Source organism: Epinephelus fuscoguttatus, linkage group LG9, assembly GCF_011397635.1.
Source record: "Epinephelus fuscoguttatus linkage group LG9, E.fuscoguttatus.final_Chr_v1".
In the NCBI taxonomy this organism is placed as follows: Eukaryota; Metazoa; Chordata; class Actinopteri; order Perciformes; family Serranidae; genus Epinephelus; species Epinephelus fuscoguttatus.
In genome coordinates, this window is record NC_064760.1 from 12,053,765 (window position 1) to 12,081,441 (window position 27,677).

General features: G+C 40.0%; 1 protein-coding gene across 3 annotated transcripts in view; it reads left to right on the forward strand.

Moving 5' to 3' along the window:
* The first annotated feature begins 20,221 nt into the window (after nt 1-20,221).
* Nucleotides 20,222-27,677, forward strand: part of lingo2 (leucine rich repeat and Ig domain containing 2) — a 322,344-nt gene continuing 314,888 nt past the window's right edge. Inside the window, exons 1-2 of one of the 3 annotated variants that reach the window (XM_049585119.1) lie at nt 20,222-20,336; nt 21,301-21,395. The gene's annotated coding sequence lies outside the window, so the exon portion shown is untranslated. Of the gene's footprint in view, nt 20,337-21,300; nt 21,396-26,770; nt 27,464-27,677 lie in introns of those variants that run through there. The other 2 variants (XM_049585121.1, XM_049585122.1) reach the window with 2 other exon arrangements.

The following is a 27,677-nucleotide window of genomic DNA, read 5'->3' on the forward strand; positions in this document are numbered from 1 at the left end:
CTCCGTTACTTTGTTGTGAAAGTCCTCCTTATTTTCCTTTAGTTTTAAAAGTCTCTCCGCCTCAATGGAGATGATCGCCAGGGAGGAAAGTCGTCCTGAATCGGTCCTATTCCGACTGTATGTTTTCAGTCTTTTCAACGCAGAGAATGACCTTTCCACGCACGCTGTTGTAGCTGGTACAGTGAGCACCAGTTGCCTCAGGAACAGTCTGTAGCAGATCCTTCTGGGCCAAAAAGCTGAGAAGCTGTCCAGGAGATTTGCATTAATTCCTTTTTCCATTTGTGAGCTGTACAGTCCGATGAGATCAGCCTTTGGTCTAACAAAGTCAAAAAACTTTGCATATTTTGACAGGCTCTGCAGTTTGGTGTCATCAAAATGTTGTGACATCTATTAAATTTTGTACAGTTGACCAAACCGAGGAAAGCTCGCTCACCAAAATGATCAAACCTAGCTTTCATTTGAACACTGATGTTGTCCAGAATGTTACAGAACATTCGTCTTCTCTCATCTCTGACCGACTGATTTCTTCCGCTATCATTTAGGCCAAGTGTGCTGCATTTCTGCTCAAATCGCTCATACAGTGCGTTAAACTCCTGTCTCATGCGTTCAACAACCCCGATGGTGTCGTGGATTCGCGCACAACAATATCCAATGTCCATGACTTCGTTTGCAGCAGCTAAAAAGTGCATCAGTTTCACTGAAAATGCCCTCATATGCCATAATTAAAAAGCATGTTGATGCTTTTGACAGCCATCGATCATCATCGATCAGCAGCCATCATTTGAGTGTCATTATCCCAACTGTCAGGATTTTCAATCATGATACGGAATACAGCACGCAGATCAGATTGGTACATGCTTGTTGTCTGCAGCAGCCGAGAATTTGAACTCCATCTTGTGGGCGCTGCTCTTGGTAAGCGCCGTTTCACAACATCATCCAGTAAGTGGGTGCACTTCGTGGATTTGCTAAAAAATGACCCTAGTCCCTCAAGTGTTTTAAAAAACGTTCCACTCTCAGGCATACATTTTGCTGAATGCAACAGCACAAGGTTCAGTTTGTGTGCATAACAGTGTGTAAACATGGCCTTGGGCACCTTTTCTTTAATTTTGGCCTGCACCCCATTAAACTCTGATGCCATCACAGCAGCTCCGTCATATGTTTGAGCTACTAGCTTTTCAACACAGCTGTATTTCTCCAACACTCCCAAGACATAGGTAGCTACAGCAGGGGCTCGTCTATCATCACTCACGTCATCAAATCCCAAAAACGCCTCCTTCACTTCACAGTCCACTTCACTTTTAGCTACATAACGCAAAATAACAGAGATCTGTGCTTTGTTTGTGACATCCGTTGTCTCGTCTACCTGTACAGCAACAAATGGGGCAGCATTAATCTCCCTTTTAATATAATTTCTAATCACATCACCGACTGCTTCAATTAGATCGTTCTGTATTCTATTTGACAAGCCAGAAAAGGGAACTGCCCATTGGTTCGACAGCCCATTGGTTCGACATCCCATGATTCCGAACATATTAAACTCATTGTTCCTAAGTCCGTTCCGAAATCATCATGATGCCCTGTGGTTAAGGTCTGGTTAGATTTAGGCACAAAAACCACTTGGTTAGGGTCAGGAAAAGATCATGGTGTGGGTTAAAATAAAAAAGAAAGTGACAAACACATAAGCCGTGAGCCTGCTCTGCCTCAGGCCGGTCGCGGAGCACCATACGCCCGCCGCAAGCCGTTCGCCATTAGTCCGACAGTCGGACTAATGGGATGTCGAACCAATGGGCTGTCGAACCAATGACATCGACCCGCCAGAAAACACAGTGGATGTCTCCAAATGTCTAGCTAACCTTTCATCTTTCTCAGCAAAAGCATGTAATAGTTGTACATAGTTGCCACAATTAGAAGAGCTTGCCCTCTCATCGTTACCACGAAATGCCAACTCCTGTTTAGCTAAGAAGCAGGTTGCATTAATGAGGTCTTTCAAAATCTCTCGGTTTTCCTTTACCTTAGCGTTGTGGATGCTAATATTGAGTCTCCACTGTTCGTTCAAAGCCAAATCGATCCTTGAGCTTCCAAAAGTTTTTAAAGCAATCTGGCTTTGAATGTGAGTGGTCGATCTCTCATGTTTGCTGAGGCTTCGTGGTAAATTTTTCATGTCACAATATCCCGTGTTAGTCCAGACATTGTCACAAGTTGAGAAGAAAAGGCAGGGAAAGCAGTAAAGGCGGTTTTTCGAAGTACAGCCACACAGCCAGTCTTTTTGGGTGTACCACTCCATTTGAAAAGAGCGAGTTATCTTCTGTCCCATAGTTTGAAGCAAACCTTTTAGCTCCAGCGTTGGTCTTCCATTGTTAATCACTTCCCCTTTTGACTGAAAGTCCAGTATTGACAAATTTTTAAGCTTAGATATATATTCCTCTTCCATTTTGGCAGTCCGACGGAGCAAAACACAAAAATAAACGGCTCGCAGCAGTGCACTTGACTCACCTGGCGCCTCTGCATAGAAGGAAGGCAGCAACAAGCACCCTTTGGCTCACGTACGCCCCCTTCAGTGCGGCAGAGTACTATCTGCCTCACCCTGTGTTTTTTCACTGCAGTTTTATGTCCCATCAGTAAAACTAAATATGTCACTTACAAACATTAAACTTAAATGGTTAAAGACATTAACCAGACTGTGGAAAATCAGGGTATATAAACGTATCTGCAAACATTATATTGGTGACATGCAGAAATATGGCAACAGGCAAGCGCCAATTGCTGTATCAACCCAGTTTGTGATAAATTGCGCATTCAGAGGTGAGATGAGGCTCGTTGCTGCCGCACCTGCCTCCCCTGACCGCACGTCCCTGATATCAGGTTAGGGAGAAAGTATTTCCTGTTGTAGCGATGAATAACGTTATGTGTATTAAGGGTTATCATGTCCACCTCATCAGAAACTGGAGAACTATTAAGAGGAATGTTGGATTTCTCTGTAATACTAACTTTTTAGCGCATTAGCTAATGTTAGCTTCTATAACGAAACCGTTCAAATGTCGTCCTCCTTCGTAAGATTGGCATAGTAATCAACCACAAAGCTTCCTGTGACATCATCCATCCACTGAGTGAGAGCATACGGGTCGGCCAGTCTGGTCCCGTTCGTAAGTGTTTACTTATTCAAGTAACACTCATGGTCTCGGAGAGTGAGTGACATCTGACATGGTGCATTCGTAAATTCAAACACGCTACACTAAAATGAGAGCCCTGTTGGTTGAAGTAACATAGCATTATATTTCTGTATGAACTAACAAATGGTTAAGTTAATCCCATGTTCAGTCCGATCGGCGCTCTGCTGCCCAGAGTGTGCTCTGCCATTCCGAGACTGCGGTACTCTGGACAACCAAACAGTGCATTCAGACAGCGCTCTAAAATTTATGAACAGTCCAGTTTGTGCTAGAGTGTGCTGCGGCATTCAGAATGAGTATTTCTGAATGCACCACTTGTATCATCTTCCTCCGTTGTCGAAAACAAGACAACAGAACTTGCTATATAGCACTAGCTAATGTCTGTGGAGAATTGTTTTGCCTCCAGCTAAGCCCTGCCCACCAAAAAACATCATACTGTTTCCTAACAGTGAAAGGGTCTATTGGAGAGAAGGCAGACATCTCTACAGCTGATATTTCTAACACTCTGCAACTCACACCAGAACGATCTAGACTGATTAACAGCATGACAGGTGAGAGGAAAATTTATATTTTTGATTTTTGGGTAAACTGTCCCTTTAAGCATGGCACCAACACTGTCACAGATGTGTTACACTATGCTGCGCCACAGAGATGATTCTGAGCCGGGTGTGATAACAATACAATACACATCAGATTGAATCAAACCATCAGTACAAATGAAAAAAAAAATGTAATGGCAAACATGATAACAGGACATATGGTGAACCCAGGAATTGCCAAACAGCAATCTTATTATATTTTGTATTGGATTGAGATTACTTCACACTTGAAGATGATAATTATATTGTAATATTTTCCTCTCTGGTTTCTAGTTTATTACAAAATGCAAATGAATAGACACTTGTTATTTCTCCCATCTCCGAAAGACGCTGTGATCTGTGTTATGTTTTTATTTTTTCCATAAATCAAGTCTAGAGTTATGACGGAATTGGAGTCTTTGTCCTTCCTCTCACCATTATACTATACCTGTTGGTGCCTCCTCTGTCTCATTAAAATGTAACATATGCCCATTTGATTGTAGGGAAGGCACACTATAAAGCACCCATATTATAAATTATACATCATAAAGTGATATCTTTAGTGTAGTATCTTTGCAGTCAGTGAATGGAGATTGAATCATCTTCCTCCCTTGTACATCTATATACTTTTCAAAGTAGTGCAACATACAGTCAGGATGACTTTAGATGTATTATATTGATGGTGAATTGAACTTGTCCTCATTTACAATGGGTGGTCATGCTTTATAGACACCTTTCTCAGAATTCAATTCATCCACAGTTATTCAGCTTTATTATGTTCAATGGCAGTGCTCTGTGTCAGTGTAGTAAGTAGTGTGTCTTTCATGTGGTGTAGTGAAAGGTAAGAGAGGAGGTCTGGGCAATGAATGGGTATTGTAAAATTTTGCCCTCAACATCGTCTCTCTCATCTGCAGTGAGTTGCAGCCCATTGGCCAGAATTGATATCGGCATTGTATGTTTCTGCAAACCACGGATATGTCACAATTGTGCGTTATTATGTGGTAGATATGTTGGAACTATACATTTATGTGTGATTGTGTTAAGGCACAAAAGACCATACTTGGGCACGGCAATAATGACTAGAAACGCAGCGATGTCTTGGAAAATAAATAACTTATCATGGCCCTATACTGGTAGAAAATACAGTGATGTCTCAATAAAAACAATAGCTTTTTGTAGCATTATCGCTGATAGAAACGCAGGGATGGGTTGCTAAAAACACCAACATTTGGAAGCTGAAAAGCTTCCAGAAACGCAGCGATGACTTGCTACAAAACATCCACTTTTTGTGGCACTAACCAGGCTTAAATCGCAGTGATGTCTCGCTAAAAAATAATTACTTTTTGTGGACCTACCAGTAGGAAATGCATTGATGTCTCAATAAAAAGCAAAAGCTTTTCGTGGCACTATCTCTGGTAGAAACACATCAGAAACAATTACTTCCTTAAAAAACAGGCATGTTCGGGGGCTAAAAAGCCACCAGAGAAGGCAGTGATGACTTGCTGAAAAACATCCCCTTTTCACAGTACGAACCTGGCTGGAATTGCAGCAATGTTTTGGTAAAAAACAACTGCTTTTCATGGTACTACCTCTGTTAGAAATACGGGGATGGGTTGCTGAAATACCTATGTCTGGAGGCTAGAAAGCCGCCACAATTTCAACAATGACTTGCAAAAATGACTTGCAAGGAAGGAAGAGCGGTGATGTCTCGATAAAAAACAGTAGCTAAAAAGCCACTAGAAAGGCAGCTGTGACTTCCTATGAAACATCCACTTTCCATGCTTTTTCTATTCAAGCAATTAAATCTATAAATATACTATGAAAACTAGTCAATTAAATGATTTATTTTCCTACCTTGTTTGATATTTTTGTCAGATATGCAGTGATGATTGCTGGGTAATATGTACGTTGATGTTGTCCAATGTCAAGTCAGTGTCAAAAGAATGCATGCATGATGCTGTGCATTAGTCATAATAGTGAGCACCGGGGCCTGTTGTAACTTCTTTGCGCCACTGATCTCATCCACCTTCCAATGACAAAGTCAGCTCTCCACGTCACCTTAGAAAAGTTGATATGACACATGTGAAACATAGGTATGTATCTTATCCATGGTTTGTAATGTACAATACCAACATTTTTGTCTGCCAACTGGCCTATGAGTTGACATGCTGACCACTTTTTTGTTGTAAAATACTTTAGTTTCCACATCTGGGTATTGAAAGAATGTCAATTTGAAAAATACATTTTGATTTTATACTTTAGCAGATATGTTTAAAATGAATATTTTTATATGCTGACAAAAAGTAAATAAAATAACAGCAGCATGACATTTCCTCCAAACAGTATTTTACTTTAAATAGAACTGCAGAGGGATGTTCAGCGACAAGACTTTGCTAATGGGAACTCAACAAGCTTGAATTTTTGATTACAAAATGTACATAAGGGCAAGTACAGTCAAGAATAATTATGCTTTTGCTTATACAGTACATCCGAGACTTACTTAGGGAAAATGTAGTCATTGTGATGAGTCTTCCCAGTTTCAGCTCAGCAAGAGTTCAATATCTATGGGGAACAATTAAAAATTAATTAACCCTGCATTCAATTTTAACTCTGACCTCAGCATTTCCGACATCCAATCAGGAAAAACAGCCTCATTAGCTGGAGTTCCTTCTATAGGGGTCGGGTACATTTTCTCAAATCCCAACTCACAAAACAACGTCAAATGAAACAACCAATGTCACTTTACTGTTCCAACATTAGTGCCAGTTACTGCACACTAACAGATATCTCGTAAGGTGAAGGATGGATTATAAGCACTTCCTCTTGGTATTAATTCATGCATTTACTAATAGTCAAAGTCGTGCATTCGCTAATAGACCCAATACAAAATTGAAAGTGGGTAATAGTCTTAATTCTACCCATAAAGGGACTTTGCTATCACAATTTTGAGGTGAATTTATGCATACTCCTAATACACTGTGTGTATTAAATGGCAAAAAGTCAAAGAGGATTATTGCAGTATTAATGTGTGCCTGTGAGCAGGCAGCAGGGAGTTGTGAAGGACAGGACAGTCTTCAGGGCTTACTTGTCCATTCACTTGTAATTTTAAATGTTTAATCCTTAATGACCAGCACATTATATTCGTTTTATTATCTATGAAGCTATTATCTCCTTGGATAAGTCTTGATTAAAGAAATATACTTACGACATCAAAGCACCCAGAGCTCCAGCATACACTTATTCAGCAATTGTTGACAGCCCAACACAGCGCTTCGGGCAGAATCTCTCACACAGGAGAATAGGACAACCTCTTTCAAGGTTTGAGAGATAATTATAGATTATTATACAGTAAGTCAGAGAGTTGGGCAGAATCCAGCCAGTGCCAGGTGGTTAATGCTGGGGTCGCAGTGGGGTCATGTTGACTGAGGGCCAAGGCAGTACAAGCAGAATGACTTTTAAATACAACACTCTTTTAATATTCAGTACAAAGTGTAACTGATGGCTCAGGGCTCTGGATGTATTTTAGCTATGGTGCAGCAGAATGACAGATTTCTTGTAACAGTTGTTCTGCAGTGTGTGAATGCTAATTCAATTAATTACAGCAACATGTACCGGTCCTGTATGGAGACAGCTTGATAAAAATAATTTGTTGTGCCAGTGAGTGTTGCTGTTATTTATGGCGTCTACTGTTGGAGTTCAGCGATGCATTAGGTGAAGTGCTTGTGTTAAAACCATAAATTGTTGCAGTAGAGAGAGATGATGTCTATAATCACCCATTTCCCAAAACAAGGATACTGTATCATAGACCTGTTCGGTAGGTCCAGACTTCAATTCAGAAGACTGTATTTTATCCTACATGTTTTATTACAGCATGGTGGTGCAGTGGTTAGCATTGTTGCCTCACAGCAAGAGGGTTCCTCGTTCGAATCCAGGGTGGGGGAGCCCTTCTGTGTGGAGTTTGTTCTCCCCATGTCAGCTTGGGTTTTCTCCAGGTACTCCAGCTTCCTCCCACAATCCAAAGACACGCAGGTTAATTGGTGACTCGAAATTGACCGTAGGTGTGAATGCGAGTGTGAATGGTTGTCTGTCTCTATGTGTCAGCCCTGCGATAGTCTGGCGACCTGTTCAGGGTGAACCCTGCCTCTCACCCAATGGTCATCGTAGTTCACCTACACACTGGTACACGAGAAAAATTGCAGTTCTGCAACCTCTCACAAGATGCAACTAAATCCTACACACAGGACCTTTAACAAGGTTTATGATGAAAGCAAACAATATAATAAGTAAATGAAGTTTAGATATTTAACCACACACACCTAACTTGGTACAGTGGAGACCGACTATACAATGCGATATGATATGATATGACACGACATGATATGATATGATACGATACGATGCAATACCATATAGTTTATCGCCCCCTCTGGGAAATTTGTCTTGGACTGTACTACACATATGTGTATAGTAAGTGTACATTATATAAATTCTATTGTGTATTACTGGATGGCACCCAGTTACAGAGCAATTCTGCTTTGACCTTATCTTTTATCAGCAAGTGTATCTATACTGACAAAAGCAGTCAAACATTATTTAAGATGTCATAAAATTCACGTCTTTGTCTAATTATAAGGTAAAGGGGAAGGTAAACATTTACATGTGAATGTATGCTAAAAGAAATAATAGTGTCTATCTTAATCTTGAGATCTTACTATCAAAATCAATTGATTTACAGAGCTTGTTTCAATCATGGAAATCTTCTTTGTCCTTTCCTTCTGGACTGTGGCATTTTTACTGCATTTCAAAAAGTAATACATCAACCTGTCTGTCAGCAAAACAAAGTAAAAAAACAACAACACATTGTTTGCATAAAAGAACCCTCAGAAGAAGAAAATAAGAACAGGCCTATCAGAGAGAAAAGTTCCTCATGACAAGTCTGCATTTTACTGTGTACACAGGATGTCAACCTCCTCCTCTCTTCTTTTTGTCAAATAAAAAACCCCAGTCTTCTCCAACACACACACAAACACAAACAGGTACGCATGCATGCGCACATGCAGAACAGGAAGGTCATTCATCACTCCAAGTTTCTTTGTCACAGTCAACTGGTATGGATCAGGTGTGCCAGTTCAAACACCTGCTGTCTGTTTTGCATTAAAGAAACTGCCTCACTGTTTTGCAGTTTCTCACTCGCCCTCATCCTCAAGCATTCATCAAACCCTTGAAACCAAAGCATCTGCAATATATTTTAACGGTTTCTAGCAGATAAATCATTAGCGCGTTTATCTTTTTGCTCGCCCACAAGTAAGAACAAGAAAAAAGGGAACAAAAAGAGCATGCTGCAAAAACATACTGTCATCCATAAGATGGAGACACATTATCAAACCCAAGAAAACCATGAGGAATTCAAATTTGTATCTGTCTATGACAGACTACAGTTGGTGTTGAAAAAAATATTCATGCCAAAGTCCCTTTAAAGCATACAGATTATTTATATTATTCATGTCATCCTGGGTTTTTGTTTATATGCTTCTCCTGTGTCAGCATGGGTTTTCTCCAGGTGCTCCAGCTTCCTCCCACAGTCCAAAGACATGCAGGTTAACTGGTGACTCGAAATTGTCTGTAGGTGTGAATGTGAGTATGAATGGTTGTCCGTCTCTATGTGTCAGCCCTGTGATAGTCTGGTGACCTGTCCACGGTGTACCCCACCTCTTGCCCGATGTCAGCTGGTTAGCAGTTACGTGAAATGAATGAGTGACTGTTTGTGTTCCTTGTTTGATGTTACTCATTTATGTTTAATTGGCTTCCTGTTTTGTTGTGTAGATTCTCTCCTGTGTTGTGTCTGGTCAAAGAGTATGGATACCAAGAGGCGAAGCTCAATATAACGCCCCATAGCAACAGACTCGCCCATGGTTTTGTTCTATCGCCGCCATTTTGGACTGTCAGCAGACCGCAGCAGATCCGCTTGCATACAAAAACACACAAACAAACTTAAGTATATCGCTATTAATTATGCTTACAATGCTATTCACCTCGTGATAGCTTGGTCACAGCTGCTTTTTCACGTTTTTGTAAAGCAAAATATAGACTTTAAAAAAAAACAAAACGAAGAAAAACGGCCTAGATGGCATCTCTACATATTACATCCACTTATGAGAAGATTAACTTAATTACGCCTTCAAAATCACCCCATAAGCCAATCTACAAAAAAAAAAAAAAAAAAATCAATATTTTAACTAGAAACACATTAATGGCGACGTCACATAGTCAGGAATAAGGATTTATTTACAGTTTGTACAGTAAGGGGACAGTAATAATAATAATACTAATAATATATAGGCTATTTTAATATGATATATTTTAATGCTAAAGCAGTAATCAGTTCTGATATAAATGGTCCAAGAGGCCATATATATACATGTATGTATATATATATATATATATATATATATATATATAACAAAACAAAACTGGCATATTAAATTGATATTAAAACAATTTAAAACTTACACCTCAGGAGTTCTTACCTGTCGGGATCGTTCGGGAAACGGTGGAAGGCCAGGTGCAGGGTGTTCCACTGATAGTTGTTGCAGTTAATTGCACTACACTGTTTTCTTTTACTTTTTTTCTCCTCTCTCCTTGACATCTTGCATGTTGTCTGGGCGCAACAGTCCAAGCTCAACAGACCAAAATGGCGGTAGCGCCCCTAGTGGCTGTTGGCAAAAATTCAACAGAGCTTCGCCTCTTGGTATCCATGCTCTTTGGTATGGTTTTACTTCCTGTCTTTGTGTGTTTTCCCGCCTGTTTTCTATCATGCCTGTCTCGTTAGCCCTTCTCTTCACACCTGTTCTGTCTTAGTCTTGTTTGCTCCACCCTAGTTTTCCCCACCACACCTGTTAGCCAGTTCCCATTTCCTCCTTCTGCCTCTGTCCTCCAAATCTAGCTGTGTCTCGTTCTTGTGGTTAGTTTTCCGTGTATATATACCTGGAGCCTGGTCTAACTGGATGGTGGTGGATGGGTCCAACAAACACCAACTTTCACCTGAGAGAGCAGTGTTTGCATCCATGAGGAATTCAAATTTGTATCTTTTTCCTATGACAGACTACAGTGTGTTTGTGTTGAAAAAAAACATCAAAGTTGTTGTACCTACGTATACAGATTTTGAAAGAGGCTGTATGTAAACATTAAACTTCCTGTGAAAAAAGATGTATTTTGAAAGAAGACAATGCATGTAACGGGCAGAACTTGACATAATGTCCCAGAACGTCAACAACCAACGCACCAGGGGTACCATGCACATTGTATATGGACGTGGAAACAAAACGTGACGAGGTTGGAGTGAGAATGTGTTGATACCTATGTGTTTCCCTTTGATCCTTGTCAGTTCGTCCTGCGTTCATTCCTGTGCTCATCCCTGTGTCCTTGGCTCCGTTTCCTGCCTCGTATCTTGTGTTTGGATTTTTTTTACCTGAGCTCATCGCATTAACCCGGTTGGTTTTCAGTTTAGTTTTGGTTCTACCTTAATTTGGATTTTCAGTTACCTGCTTGTTCTGGATGTTTTTTTATCGGCTGCATTAAAGGATGCTTTTTGTTAAAACTTTAACCTGCCAGTTACTCTGCACTTGGGTCCTCCCCAAACTGATACTTGACAATTTCTGTATATTTATTTCTTCATATTAGACTTCTGATCCCAACTGTAGAATAACAGCAGGTCGTACAGATATACAGTACAGGCCAAAAGTTTGGACACACCTTCTCATTCAATGCGTTTTCTTTATTTTCATGACTATTTACATTGTAGATTCTCACTGAAGGCATCAAAACTATGAATGAACACATGTGGAGTTATGTACTTAACAAAAAAGGTGAAATAACTGAAAACATGTTTTATATTCTAGTTTCTTCAAAATAGCCACCCTTTGCTCTGATTACTGCTTTGCACACTCTTGGCATTCTCTCCATGAGCTTCAAGAGGTAGTCACCTGAAATGGTTTCCACTTCACAGGTGTGCCTTATCAGGGTTAATTAGTGGAATTTCTTGCTTTATCAATGGGGTTGGGACCATCAGTTGTGTTGTGCAGAAGTCAGGTTAATACACAGCCGACAGCCCTATTGGACAACTGTTAAAATTCATATTATGGCAAGAACCAATCAGCTAACTAAAGAAAAACGAGTGGCCATCATTACTTTAAAAATGAAGGTCAGTCAGTCCGGAAAATTGCAAAAAAGCGCTACAATGAAACTGGCACACATGAGGACCGACCCAGGAAAGGGAAGACCAAGAGTCACCTCTGCTTCTGAGGATAAGTTCATCCGAGTTTTCTTTTACCAGCTCTCAGAAATCTTGCAAGTTAACAGCAGCTCAGATCAGAGACCAGATGAATGCCACACAGAGTTCTAGCAGCAGACCCATCTCTAGAACAACTGTTAAGAGGAGACTGCGTGAATCAGGCCTTCATGGTCAAATAGCTGCTAGGAAACCACTGCTAAGGAGAGGCAACAAGCAGAAGAGATTTGTTTGGGCCAAGAAACACAAGGAATGGACATTAGACCAGTGGAAATCTGTGCTTTGGTCTGATGAGTCCAAATTTGAGATCTTTGGTTCCAACCGTGTGTCTTTGTGAGACGCAGAGAAAAGGTGAACGGATGGATTCCACATGCCTGGTTCCCACTGTGAAGCATGGAGGAGGAGGTGTGATGGTGTGGGGGTGTTTTGCTGGTGACACTGTTGGGGATTTATTCAAAATTGAAGGCACACTGAACCAGCATGGCTACCACAGCATCCTGCAGCGACATGCCATCCCATCCGGCGCGTTTAGTTGGACGATCATTTATTTTTCAACAGGACAATGACCCCAAACACACCTCCAGGCTGTGTAAGGGCTATTTGACCAAGAAGGAGAGTGATGGAGTGCTGCGGCAGATGACCTGGCCTCCACAGTCACCGGACCTGAACCCAATCGAGATGGTTTGGGGTGAGCTGGACCGCAGAGTGAAGGCAAAGGGGCCAACAAGTGCTAAACACCTCTGGGAACTCCTTCAAGACTGTTGGAAAACCATTTCAGGTGACTACCTCTTGAAGCTCATGGAGAGAATGCCAAGAGTGTGCAAAGCAGTAATCAGAGCAAAGGGTGGCTATTTTGAAGAAACTAGAATATAAAACATGTTTTCAGTTATTTCACCTTTTTTTGTTAAGTACATAACTCCACATGTGTTCATTCATAGTTTTGATGCCTTCAGTGAGAATCTACAATGTAAATAGTCATGAAAATAAAGAATACGCATTGAATGAGAAGGTGTGTCCAAACTTTTGGCCTGTACTGCATATATAGTTACCCTGATTATTATCATCTCAATAATGCACATTGTATGTTGACACCACATGCTGCATCTGCTTGTACATCAAAAGTTACACCATATGTAAATTTTGTTTTGCTGCTCAGTGTCCTCTAGACATCATTTTCTTCTTTGCCGTGATCAAAATGTTAGCGTGGTTTGAAATGTGACAGGATGGATATGCACAAGGGGTTTTTAATTAGTTTTATTCTTGATGCAATGTCATTTGAAGTAGTTAGACAATATACAAACTACAAAATACGTCTCCATGGATTGTTTTAACCGACTGGTATTGACAAGAGTTTATGAACAAAGCAGCTGTATTCAATTAGAAACACATTAGCTGAACAAAGTGCTAAATTATGATCTAAACACTCACGTGGATGGAGTCAAGCCCAACAATGGCTTGTTGTTATTGAACTTTCTGGGCACAGTTGGAGACACATGCATCCAAATGTGGTGGATAGAGTCATTAAGCTGGCACAAGAAAACATGATTTAAAATACTATATTCTGCACAAGAACAGGCTGAGAAAAAAAGAGTTTTCAATTCTGCTGCTGCTCTGCCAAGCATGATTTGTGCAACAGGCTGTATTTGCACCAAAGCAGCATCTCAAAAACATTTTCCCATTTAAATTACAAACAATAACCCTCCATAAACATACCTATCTGTACTGCCAACATAAATGAGTTGAGGGTACATTAAGCAGGATCTCATGGACATCTAATTTGTCTCTTGGTGACGGAGGTTAAAACCGCGCGAACTTTCAGTCCCCATGGGACCGATCAAATGGTCTAATTATTATCCACATTCGCCCTGCCACCGAGCATACCACAGGTGTGCTGAAAGGCTGTTAGAAACGTTCAGGCGCTGCAGGCACAAAGCTCAACTCTTGAGCTAAAGTTAAAACCAACATGATTACATAACCTAAGCTCAGAGGTCAGGCCACTCTGATGGAGATGCTACTTGAGTTACATCAGTGTCCAAATCTGTGGAGGACTGGACAGCCCAGTCTCTTCCACTTAATCTCCCCTATTGTTAAAGATATAGAGGAGTAGTATTCAGCTCCATTTCCATGACAGTGATGTCTTTCTTTAAACTGCTAATTGGAAATTGCACTTACATGCCTGAACCACTGACACTTCTCATATGAGCTGAACCACTTATATTCTGTGACATCTGGTATATGTGCAATGCATCTAAAATTATTTGGAAAATTTTCTTTTCATCAGTTTCATCGTTCACTATAAGACTTTTCATTAGATGGAGTTGGGAAAATAGTTTTTTATTCAGTTCTGACTTTATAAAGTTTTTAAAAATCTGGAATTATTTTCCTGCCAATACACCAGACTTTACTTGTTTTTATGTGTAAACCAGCGCAGCAATCCAAAATCATAATTTTTGTCTTTGTTCTTTGTTCATCAAGCACAACACAGCTTAAAGGGACAGTCCCGATTTTGTCATGTGGGGTTGTATGAGATTCTGCTCCATAGTCACTCTATTCCCTGGTAAACCCAGTAGATAGGTAATAGGTAGCTTGGTGAATCCAAACTACCGCTTTAAAACACCAAAGTCACACAATAATACAAACTCAAGCAGCTGGACACATCATAACTCTGTCCATTTCAATTAAATTCAGTTTTATTCATAAAGCCCAATATCACAAATCACAATTTGCCTCAGAGGGCTTTACACAGCGGATAAGGAAAAAGTCCCCAAAAACCCCTTTAACGGGAAAAAAATGGTAGAGAGCTCAGGAAGAGCAACTGAGGAGGGATCCCTCTTTCAGGACGGACAGCCGTGCAATAGATGTCATGTGTACGGAACAGATCAACGTGATAACTTTACTGTAATCCGTATGACAAAATGATACAGAGAGAGATGCACGGTAAACAGTAATGACAATAGCTACAATAACATGTCAGTAATAATGTTATAATCATAAAAATAGTATTTTGGTAGAATATATAAATATATATAATTATATGTGAGTATATGTATGACAATTATAATCATCTGTGTATATGACTATAATAATAGTAGTAGTAGTAGTAGGCATCAGGCAGGACCACAGCAGCAGCGTAACTGCGACCTACGATCCAGGCGTAGCCATGATTCAAGGGAACCTGTGAGGAAGTGGAGCACAAAGGCTCCAGAGACAAAGCCGAGTTAGTGACATGCAGTAACAGGACATGAATGTTAGATCATGTCTCTGCACAGAAGAGGCTGAGATGCTGATGATGTCTCTGCTGTACAGAGACATCATCTGTTCGGAGACCAGTAACGAGGGGAAAGGATTTTTCAGTCAAAGTTGAAACAAGAAAAATGTGATGGGTTTAAAGTGTGACTAACTGTGTAGGTGTCGTCAAAGCACTTGTCAGCCAGAAAGCTGCTACATCCTCTCAGTTTTAATAATTGCATAATTGTTTCATACATCACCTGATCACATCCTTTGTGTGAAGGCAACTTAAAAACAGTTGCTTGACTGAAGTATTGTTGATCGGTCATGAAAATGTTTTGTTTAATGGCGTTCTTTAGTGTTACAATTGTACTCACACTATTACAAGTAAGACTCACATGCACTTCCTTTGTAACATTGGGCAGTGTCCGCTTAGGGTTTAATTTCTCTGGACTTGTTTTCTCTAATGAAAACCTTTAAGTGGTTTCTGATAAAACACTACTGAAGGTTGTTTGCCTGGAAATATCACATATGTAGGTAAAAATAAATCTCTGAATAAAAGACTGAAAAGTGAATAATTTTACAATCATGGCGACTCTCCCCTACTCTTACCTGCTTCTCCAAACTTTGGGCGCCATCTTTGTATGTAATACACTGACTATAGATAAGAACTTCATGAAGCCCCACTTTTAAAAAAAATCAGAAGTATCCCTTTAACAGGTTTCTACAAAGTTTGGTCCTACCTGAGGATGTATCCCTCAGCCGTATCCTGACCAGAGGATTTGGTTTGGTTAAATCAAAATGGAGACATCTACCTCAGAATCAATTACACTGGGGATTTATTATCATATTATGGGGCAGATGAAACTTCTGGATCACAGAAATGTGCTGGGTGTCTTTCTGATCTTTATTTTAATGAGGCTTAATGAGGTATGCTCCCCCCTAATTAGTTCTCCTTTAACATGTCAGAGATTCAATTCCTGTGTTGATCAATGGGGTGGAGACAAGCCATTTCATTTACCTCATGGCTAAAATTGGCAGGCAACAGTTTGCGGGAATCCCGAGCTTTAATGATTCCAAATGCTACAGCTGACGATGCAACCAGAGCCACCAGACCTAAAAGATAAATGGTTAACAAATAGCTAGAGAAGCAAGAACAGACAAAGCATGGAGCAAGGATACTGCCACTGATATATGGAAGTAAATCACTAGCTGGGCTAATTGGCATGTTAAATCCAAAAAACACCTTTTTGCTGATTGTGTGATTGGAGGCATGAGGCTAAGGGGTGAGGGGTCAGAGATGAGAGATAGTTCCACCTACACCCAGATCACTGGATCACAAAGTGAGATCCTGATCTGGTCCCTTTTTTCTTCTAACATGTAAGACTGTAAACAGATGAAAGACCCCCAGGGGCATCATGGACTGACACGCAGAGACTGGACAAAATCAGGGCTCTGGGGATCAGCACATAAGATGGGTGAGTTCATGTCTCTGCTGATGCTGGTGATAATGGCTGGATGTTTTCAGACCTCAGCTACAATGACGGCAGGAGATATGTGTTCAGGAACATTGTCGGAAACTACAGTATTGAGTTAAGCACAATTTTGAAAATAGCCTGAGAGCTAAACTGAGGAAAACAATTTCAAAATAAAGATGTTTAACAGCCTGTGACACAGTAGAGTAAACAGCGCTTGGTTGACTTTCAATATAAGCTAATGTTCTGTTTGGTTATGAGGCTTTATATCCACAACAGTACCAAAGTAAGCTCAGCTTTCTTTAAATAAGATTTTATTCATTTAATGTGATGAATATGTATTCATGACTCAGCCACACCACAGCCGAGTGACATAGAGATCACACTAGTAAAATAATGATGTTAATAGCGAAAGTGCATGTCAAAGTGCAGCAGCTACTGTGGCAATGAGCTTTGATTGAGCTCACTGAGGTCAGAGCCAGACAAACTAAAAAACAAAAGACATACTGCAAAATTACAGAAATCACCAGACTAATGTGGGGATATAAAATAGACCCTTTTTGTGTTTGTAAACAGCGATGATGTAATTGGTAGTGAAGCTGATCTGGTGGCAGAAAGGGAAAGTAGTGGTGTCAGTGTGGGCACCAAATAAAACATAAAAAGCACTACAATGTTTATATTTCTCAAGTGTTTGCAGTGAGTTTTGTAAAAATTAGTTTATCAAAAAATAGTGTCCAGTTGATTCGAATTTTGATATTTAGGCTATAATCACTGCTGCTCAGTGCTCAGCAGAGGAGTGTGTGTTGGGCTTATAATATCTGAATTATTTATGTGGTGAAAGATAATTTTTACCTCATGGCTAAAATTGGCAGGCAACAGTTTGCGGGAATCGAGCTTTAATGATTCCAAATGCTACAGCTGACGATGCAACCAGAGCCACCAGACCTAAAAGATAAATGGTTAACAAATAGCTAGAGAAGCAAGAACAGACAAAGCGTGGAGCAAGGATACTGCCACTGATATATGGAAGTAAGTCACTAGCTGGGCTAATTGGCATGTTAAATCCAAAAAACACCTTTTTGCTGATTGTGTGATTGGAGGCATGAGGCTAAGGGGTGAGGGGTCAGAGATGAGAGATAGTTCCACCTACACCCAGATCACTGGATCACAAAGTGAGATCCTGATCTGGTCCCTTTTTTCTTCTAACATGTAAGACTGTAAACAGATGAAAGACCCCCAGGGGCATCATGGACTGACACGCAGAGACTGGACAAAATCAGGGCTCTGGGGATCAGCACATAAGATGGGTGAGGCTGGTTCATCTCTGGACTGCAGAGAGGGCTGATAATGGCTGGATGTTTTCAGACCTCAGCTACAATGACGGCAGGAGATATGTGTTCAGGAACATTGTCAGAAACTACAGTATTGAGTTAAGCACAATTTTGAAAATAGCCTGAGAGCTAAACTGAGGAAAACAATTTCAAAATAAAGATGTTTAACAGCCTGTGACACAGTAGAGTAAACAGCGCTTGGTTGACTTTCAATATAAGCTAATGTTCTGTTTGGTTATGAGGCTTTATATCCACAACAGTACCAAAGTAAGCTCCCAGCTTTCTTTTAAATAAGATTTTATTCATTTAATGTGATGAATATGTATTCATGACTCAGCCACACCACAGCCGAGTGACATAGAGATCACACTAGTAAAATAATGATGTTAATAGCGAAAGTGCATGTCAAAGTGCAGCAGCTACTGTGGCAATGAGCTTTGATTGAGCTCACTGAGGTCAGAGCCAGACAAACTAAAAAAAACAAAAAGACATACTGCAAAATTACAGAAATCACCAGACTAATGTGGGGATATAAAATAGACCCTTTTTGTGTTTGTAAACAGCGATGATGTAATTCGTGGGCGAAGCTGATCTGGTGGCAGAAAGGGAAAGTAGTGGTGTCGGTGTGGGCACCAAATAAAACATAAAAAGCACTACAATGTTTATATTTCTCAAGTGTTTGCAGTGAGTTTTGTAAAAATTAGTTTATCAAAAAATAGTGTCCAGTTGATTCGAATTTTGATATTTAGGCTATAATCACTGCTGCTCAGTGCTCAGCAGAGGAGTGTGTGTTGGGCTTATAATATCTGAATTATTTATGTGGTGAAAGATAATTCATCATCATAAGGAACTGTAAAAACTCATGTTTGTCAAGCATGGATTTGTCATACTGTCCTTGATTATTAGTTGTGGAGATGTCCCCATATTAATTTAATGTGGAAGTACGTCACGGGGGCAGCAAGCCAGGCAAAGCACCCCAGACATCGCTCTCACCAGAAATGCTTTCTTGCTCCTCCTGGGGGACTCCAAGGTGTTCCCAAGCCAGATGAGATATGTAATCCCTCCAACATGTTCTGGGTCTGCCTCGGGGCCTCCTACCAGTGGGATGTGCCCAGAACATCTCTAACAGGAGGCGCCCATGAGGCATCCTGATGAGATGCCCGAACCACCTGAACTGACCCCTTTCGACGTGAAGGAGCAGCGGCTCTACGCCGAGCTCCCTCCAAATGTCCGAGCTCCTTACCCTATCTCTAAGGCTGAGCACAGACACCCCACAGATCTGCAATCTTATTCTTTCGGTCACTACCCAGAGCTCATGACCATAGGTGAGGGTTGGGATGTACATGGACCAGTAAATTGAAAACTTTGCCTTCTGGCTCAGCTTCCTCTTTGCCACGATGGTTTTAGATTTTAGAACAATGTAAATACGCTGTAAAAAGCTCTGGAACTCCCTGCCTGAGGATCTGAGGCTTGCTGAATCAGTGACATCTTTTAAACTGCTTCTTAAAACTTATCTGTTCAAGAAAGCCGACTGTTTATTTTATATACGTCTCATTTGGTTATTTTTGTTGTTGTTGTTTTTTATCTTAATTTGTCATCTGTTATTGTATTCTTTTATTTTGTATGACTTGTTTGATTTGCTGTACCTCAGTGTAATCTATAGGGCAATTAGTTGCTTCAGTGATGGTATTTTATCTTTATTTCGTTTTAATTGTTCTTTGTATTTTCTTAAGATTGCTTCATTTTCTTTGCTTGAATCCTGCATTGTTTGAAATCTGGAATCAGCTATGTAAAGCAATTTGTTTATTATTAAAACAAATATGCAACACAATATATGAAAGTGGCAACAGCCCCAAGATGAGCCATCTTGCTTCTTTTTTGTCTCTTTGTCCCCCCCTGCTGGACTGAACGAGTGCAGCTGATGTTTAACAGCCTGTGAGCGTTAATGGCTAATGGCTGCCGTACTACCACGGGTCAAGCTCACGGGAAGAATTAAAGTTTTTTTTTTTAATTTTTTTTTTTAATAAAAGTAACCTACAGAATTAACAAAATCTATGTCAACGTGAAGTTACAAAGGCAAAGTAGTCATAGAATAATTTTGTTTTCTGTTTATTTATGTAACCAAAAATCTCCCAGTCTTCCGTGCGGTGGGTGGCACGCGACCACGGAACTTGAGAGGACAGTTGTGTCGTTGTCTTTTAACGGGCGAGACTTTACCTATTTGTGTAATATCATAGGGTCTTCTTGCTGCAAGTGATGTGTCAGCTAATGTAAGTAAACCTAAATAGCGCCTTAAAACCTCAGGAAATGTTTTCGTTGACCGTTTGTATGAAAGTTTGCTGCCGCTGAGGGAATTTCAGTCGTTGAGGTATGAATATGTCAGTTGGTTGGCGCAGTATGGACTGAACAGTAAATTGCCTCTTTGTTAACGTTTCCTTTATGAAAGCCAGTAGGACTGGGCTTAAACTACAGAGTCTAAATTAACATTAGGTTGTGGGAATGTGAGAAAAAGCAGAATTTTACATTAATGTAGGGTTAACGAAAGTGAGTGATTATCAAATTAAGCGCACCTGCTTGCGTTGCTATGGGTGACAGGGGAGACGTTAGGTTAATGTTAACTAAAATTGTTAGCAAGTACTGGCCGTTGCACCTTAAACACGGTAAATAATATGAAAATATATTCCGACAGGGTTTAACAGATAAATATGTTGGATAGCTGCGGGTAATATTTCGCCTAGAAAGCTTTGTTTTTTTACAGCCTCACTTTAGCTAACGGCAAACTTGCTTGTTAAGTAACAGTTAGCTAACGTTAGCTAACACCAACTGCTCATTCAGGTTAGCAACATTGGTGGCTCAATTCAGTTATATTCAGTTAACCGTCACCAGTGACATTTCTGAAACATGCTCAATGTGTGCAAGTCTGAAAGAGATTAAAAATGCTATTTCAGAGTTGCTCTCTTTGGTATAAAATAAGGGATACATCATAATGTGGAACAGCAGTCAACAAATTTTCTGACAACCTTGAAGACAGCTGCATATGGAGATCAAATGATAACATGAAATGAGTAAAAGTATAGATGGGCAGTGGACAATACTGGAATACTACTGAGTACAAATTAATTTTAATGACATATTAAGTGGTCTTCATGAGTAATGTATGTTTATTACATTCACATGTATGGTATGTGCAGTATGGCAAATTTCAAAATTTCCCATTTTTGTTTGCTCTTATAGGGTGGAGGAATAATGACCTTGAGACTTGGGAAACTCTGGACCTCTGTGCCATCAGGACGCTCCAGACATTTGCGGTTGGTGTGGCCTTAAATAAGGTGGGTGATGGGCTTCATCAAACTATTGAGCTTTTGTTGTTTAAAGACATATACCAGGGCTGCACAGTTAGTCAAGATATTATCAAAGTCGCAGTATCCAAATCGCAGGAGCTGCTATTTTTTGATAAAGGTGAAATTTGTCACAACATGGCAGTACAAATGAAGCATCTTGGTGCTAGAGAGATGCCTAGACCTACATATCATATTCCAGATGTAAGGGAACATGGTTGTTTGGTACAGATCCCAGCAAAAAGAACACCATAATCAGTTCTATCTTTTTTTTTTAGTTAAAATTAAATGCAAAAATTACAATTCCCTCTAAAACTGTGACTCATATTACAATTGTAGTACCTGCCCAAATAATTGCAAAGTGTTTTTTTTTTGTGTGTGCATATTATGCAGCCCTAGTATATACAGTACCATGTAGTGTATTGTGATAATATTGCCATAAAGTATCTCTTATTGCCTAAATCCTGTGGTACAGAGGCCAGCATATTTCCTTTGGATAGGACACAATGTCTTGATATGCTTTGGAGACAATATTTATGATAATTTCGATTTTTTAATTATTTTTGCCTGGCATATGCCCCCATCCACTGGCTAAAACTGGCTCAGACACTAATACTGTTCAAGCATACCTGACAGGTCACATAAATGCTTCCTAGTGGCCGTTAGAGTTATATCTTAAAACAACAGTGAACCAGGATCATTTGCTCACCTCATTTTGGCAGCAATGTTAAATTGTATTGTGCGATGTATGTCTGTGGTGATTCGTTATGTGAAATTGGATCTGCCAAAGAGAACTCTAATTTAGTTTCTTTAATAATTGAGGGTTCTGGGACCCTGCTAACAAACAATTGAATTCTGCTTAATGTAAACAATTGAACAATGAAATGCAGTGTTTTTTTTATCCCCTGTCTCTAATGCAAGTTGCAGTGATAGGAAGGGCAACCCTTTTGCCAGGTAGTATGATACTGCTGAACTCCTAGATTGCTTTCAGTGATGATGATGATGATTTGAATGGTCATTTCCATTTTTAAAAAGCTGATTTAGTGGAAGCCACATTGTGGTTTAGGTACTGTTGACTTTAGGTAACTTAAACACATGGTTAAGCTTGGGCTAAGGAAATATTGTGGTTATGGATTAAAAACCTATCATTTAATGATTATGTTAAAAATTGACATTTAAGGCAAAAAGGAGAAGCAAGTGGATTCATCAGTCATTTAACTTTGGAAGCCTTTTTGGTGAATTTTTACAAAAGAAAAACCAGGTTGCGGTGACAATGGAACGACAAATGAGTTGTAGTCGTTGGCTGTTTTGGAACATGACTGGACTGTGGACAGTTGGTTGGAAACTGTGCTACCTCGATAATGAGATTCAGGAAGGGCCATGCTGGTGCCTCAGCCAGAGGGCTTACCCAGGCTTATCTGCAAGCTGTACCACAGAGGGAGAGAGAGGCACAGGGAGAATGAGGGACAGAGAGAGAGGGGTATTTTAGTATAGACACTTGCCTTTCCACAGTAAACACATGACAAATATTGAAGGCTGCTGTCAGTTTTGGAATATTCATGACATTTTTAAATTGAGTATCCGACAAAGGTTTGTAATGCACTGACCTCCATTTAAAAAGAACAGCAAGAAGATTAGGTGTATTTTTTTGTATTGATTTTTTTTTTTTTTTTTTTTTTTTTCCCCATATGGACTGTGAACATCGATCTGAAAATGCTAACCTCTATTGTCCAAAGTTGAGGACGCGGTTGAGATGTATTCCATCATGTCTGCATGTAGTGGAGCTAATGCAGAGCCATTTTGCTGTTCTGCTATCTTCACACGTGTGCCCCTTCTTTTTTGGCAGATCTTTTCATGTCAGTTAAGGGTGGAATATTCCTTTTGACTTGTGAAAGTGACACATGCCACTGAGGGAGCTGTTCAACAGCTCTGGTGACTTTTAAATGCAGATGAAAAACATTAAATACAGTATTTTCACATTTATCTGCATTAGTGTGGACATGACGTCAGCCAATACTACTTAACATTGTCAAAATTGTCACTTACTGTATCACACTTCAGGTATGAAATGTCAGGATAGCTGTGCCAATAACCTATGCCATTTGATTTTAGCCATCAACTGTCAGTCAGTAACAAATCAAATTACTTGTTATGTCATTGGACACTCATCATAGAAACATGTTTGGGTGGAATGAAAATTAACTGTGACATGAAATCCCCTGTGGTTACAACATGAAAAAAATAATGACGTAGAAAGACTTCAAATAAATATCTAATTTTAAATCACCTCATTCGTCCTTCTCCACCACTCTGACGCACTGACTTACATTTACATTTATACATATTTTAGTTTCATATATATGTCTGATGAAAGGAATAGTGAAGCACATTGAAATCAGGTTTTGTAGCACTTATCTGCAGTGACAGTCTATATTGTGAGGGATAAACTTACTGTTAGTTACTATTCAGAACCTTCTTTGTATGTATATTACCAGGGGTTGTGCTGAAAAGTATTGTTTCAGTACAGATACAAATTCTAAGTGCAGGTGCTGAGAGGCTTTACTACAAAAAACCTTGATACAGTCAACATTTACAAAGTCGTTTCTTATCCCAGACCACACACAGATGATTTACTGACTCATTATTGACTTCAGTCATACTGTGTAAATGCAGACATTTTAAATCAAGGAGAAGCTCAGAACATCTACCATCTTGTAATCTAAGCTGCCCATTACTGCCACTGGAGCAGCCACGGGGCTTGCACTAACACACCTACAGTAAGTGCAACACACATTAGCCACACCCAGAGCCTTGCATCAATATTAGTTTGTCTTTATTCTTATTTTATTTTATGATTATTGATTCCTGTCCAGACAGAAGTAGTCAATGTAAGGTAGAAGAGATGTGCCATTCTGGGAGGAAATGTGATAAATGCTGCTTTTTAAAGAGGTGACACTAGGGTTGCAACAGTACACTGGTTTCAAGGTATACTGTGATATTAAAATTGACGGTTATCGTTCTGTGTGCATTCGATCATCTATGATATTGGAGAAAAAAAAATGCAACTGGACAGAAAATCTCAACTTTATTTTAGATATTTTCAGAAGGGAGACTTGTTACACATACTTCCGTATGTGTAACAAGTTTCAAACATTGTAATAAAATGTTAATATAAAATGTTAAAATAAATTCTGTAAAACCGTGATCACGGTTTTACAGAATTTATATTAACTGTCAGAATGACCCGTGAAGGAATGAAAACTGGTGTTATTTTTTGGTTGAACAAACATTTTATTACAATGTTTGAAACTTGAAAGCACGGAAGTGTGTGTAACAAGTCTCCCTTCTGAAAATATCTAAAATAAAGTTGAGATTTTCTGTCCAGTTGCATTTTTTTTTTTCCAATATCATAGAGACAGTTATCGTGCGTGAAAATCACATACTGTTGCAACCCTAGTTGACACATCTTGGCGTTGGGAAATAGGACAGTGGCTAATTCTGACATGGTGACACGTGACAACTAATAGACTGCTGCAAGGATGACATTTTTTGTAGGCCAATGCAGAAGTTAGCCTCACCCTGATTCCCTCAACAAGAAGCCAATGGGATTTTGTTTTGATAAGCAAGATAATCGTCATGAATGAACACCACTTTTATGATTTTTGAAGCATAAATACATTCGCCAGAAGTAAATAGCAAATCGTACTCTATAAACAAACTATGCTACAGTAACATGACTTCAGCGTCACTACCACAGTAAGGCTGTAAAGCCGTGTTTGGCGTGATGTCGTTCTGTAGTGTTATTATGCCACTTGTTAGTAACCACCTTTTTTAAGATATTCAAGAGCTTCAAAATTTACAAGTGGGACATTTACTGACGTATTTCATGCCATATAACAAAACACGGTAGTCTGTTAAGCTTGTGTTAACCACAGATTATTTCAGGCATCTAACCAAAAACCTTGACCTGGACTTTGAGATGGGTTAACTGGAAATGCAAATTGCTGAATCATTTACATGTATAGGACTCATTCCTGCAGCAGATCATATGCTGTTGGTGTGTGTTGTCCTGTTGTTTTCCAGAAAAGGGAGTCAGTGAAATAATATAATATACTCAGTTCTAATGTGAGATGGTTAATAAACTACGTTTTTTACTGTTAAAAAAGAGGTGATGACATTGTTGACATGACTCCCCAGGGTAGTCGAATGTGATAGATGGAATACAGGAGGCAAGTGACCCTGCCAAAGGCGCTTTAACATTTGGCTCAGAGCTTTGATGACAAGGTGTTGATGAGATGCGAGCTCGCCTTGATAATATCAAGGTCAGCGTCCTCTTATCAAGACCAAGTGAAAATGGAACCTATATGTAATCAACATACTCTGTGTGTCCTGCTACAGTCATACATGACTGACAGGTTAAGATATGCACATGCTGCGGGGCATCTTCTACAGAAAATAAGCAACGTTACTTGGACCATGAAGTCCAGGCTTAGCAAGATAATTGCCTGGCTTTAGTAATGTTAGTTATTCACAGTAGGTGTGAGAAAACAGCATGTATTATTGTCATGCAGCTCTTAGAACATGACAAATTGAGTATGCCATGAATGGTCTCTCAGTAAATACATGTGGGGAGGTGAGATACTGTGTGTGTGGGAGGCTTTTCCAGAAACGTTTCAGAATTTTATTTTGTTTCTAATTGTTCTTCACATTGTTTGTTATTGTGCTATACCTCTGGGCTAGTAATCACTGTGTATGTACACACGATGATAACAGAATTTCTGGCAATTTGTTTAGGTGGCTAATTATATAATTATACGGCTGCTACAGCACATGTATTGTCCTTGTTTCTATGCAGAGTACTGCTCTCGTGTTTGCTATTTTTGTCGTCCTCTTCAGTCACTCTTGACAGTTGGCCAGCATCAACTACTGAACCGGTTCCGCTTTGCAAAAAAAAGTTAAGGCAAAAAGAGAAATGCAAAACAGTGTAAACTCTAGAGGTATTTGATAATCAGGTAACAAGGATGAAGAAAGGAGATTAGATTGCCTTCTGGCTCAGTGCTCTTTTACATGCTGCTGCTCGTTTTCGTCATATCTATTAAATTTTACATATTTATCATAGCATTATGTGTTTCTCTGAGGACGATGGGCGGTGAACCTTTCTGTCTGACATGGCTGGCAATGGCACAGCAGCAATTGTGAAAAGCCAGTGCTAGAGATGTGCATATTTGTGTGTGTGTGTGTGTGTGTGTGTGTGAGAGGGAAGGAGAGGAGGAGAGAGAAAACGAAAGGGTGGGGAGGTGCAGTGAGAAGCAGGGAGGGGGCATGTACGAGGGAGGGTGAAGGCGAGGGAGAGAGAGAGACGGAGCTGGAGAACAAGCGACTCGCCTCATTCCGCTGCTTTCTCAGCATCCATTCTGTGAGACCTTATTCTGGAGAGGAGAGAGCTACCTAACAGGCAAATTGGAGAAGGAAAAGGGAAAAAATCCACTGAAGAGGGAGGATATCGAGGAAAAATAACACATAATCAGGGCTCACTGGCGTCCAACATCACCTCTTACAGCTTTGGCAGAGGTGTCTGAAAGTTTTCCGTCCGGGGGGGGACACCCTCCCCTTGTTGTGGGGGATGAACAGCGGATGCTGAATTTCATTCCTGAAGGCAGGAGGGGAGCTGTGAATACCGGCTGGATTCACTTGCAGTGGAGCTGGTAGTGCGCACCAGAAGAGATCCTACAGTGCCTCTTTCTCTCTCTCGCTCAGTCTCTCACACACGCATTTTCCAGTAGAATACATATCATTATTTCACTGTGCCAAGGTGGAATATCAAGGGGAAGCAACCCCAAAAGAAAATCTCCTGAACCAGGGAAGTAATGGATTATGTACAGAATCAATGAAGGACATCTTGTTACAAAAAAGTAAGTTCTAATCAGAAAAGGCTTTGAATTGGGTTCTGATTCTGAGAGACTTGGAGGATTTTTGCCCTTTTTTCTTTTGTTGTTGAGCAGCACCGAGCTTCAGACATCTTATCTTGTGGACTATAGGGTTCTGGATGGTATTTCAAGGTAAGGACACATCCACAGGCTCTTGTATATTAATAGCACCCTCCAGGTTTTTGAGAAAAGGGCAGATTAGGGAGCTGGAAAGCTCAGTGTGAAAGACAGGGAGAGAAAGGGAGATGGGAAAGGTGCGTGAGTCTTAGTCTAGACTGCATTTAGCCAGTTTTACAGAGTGCAAAGTTGGGATAAATGTCTAAATAATACAATAACACGTCCCAGA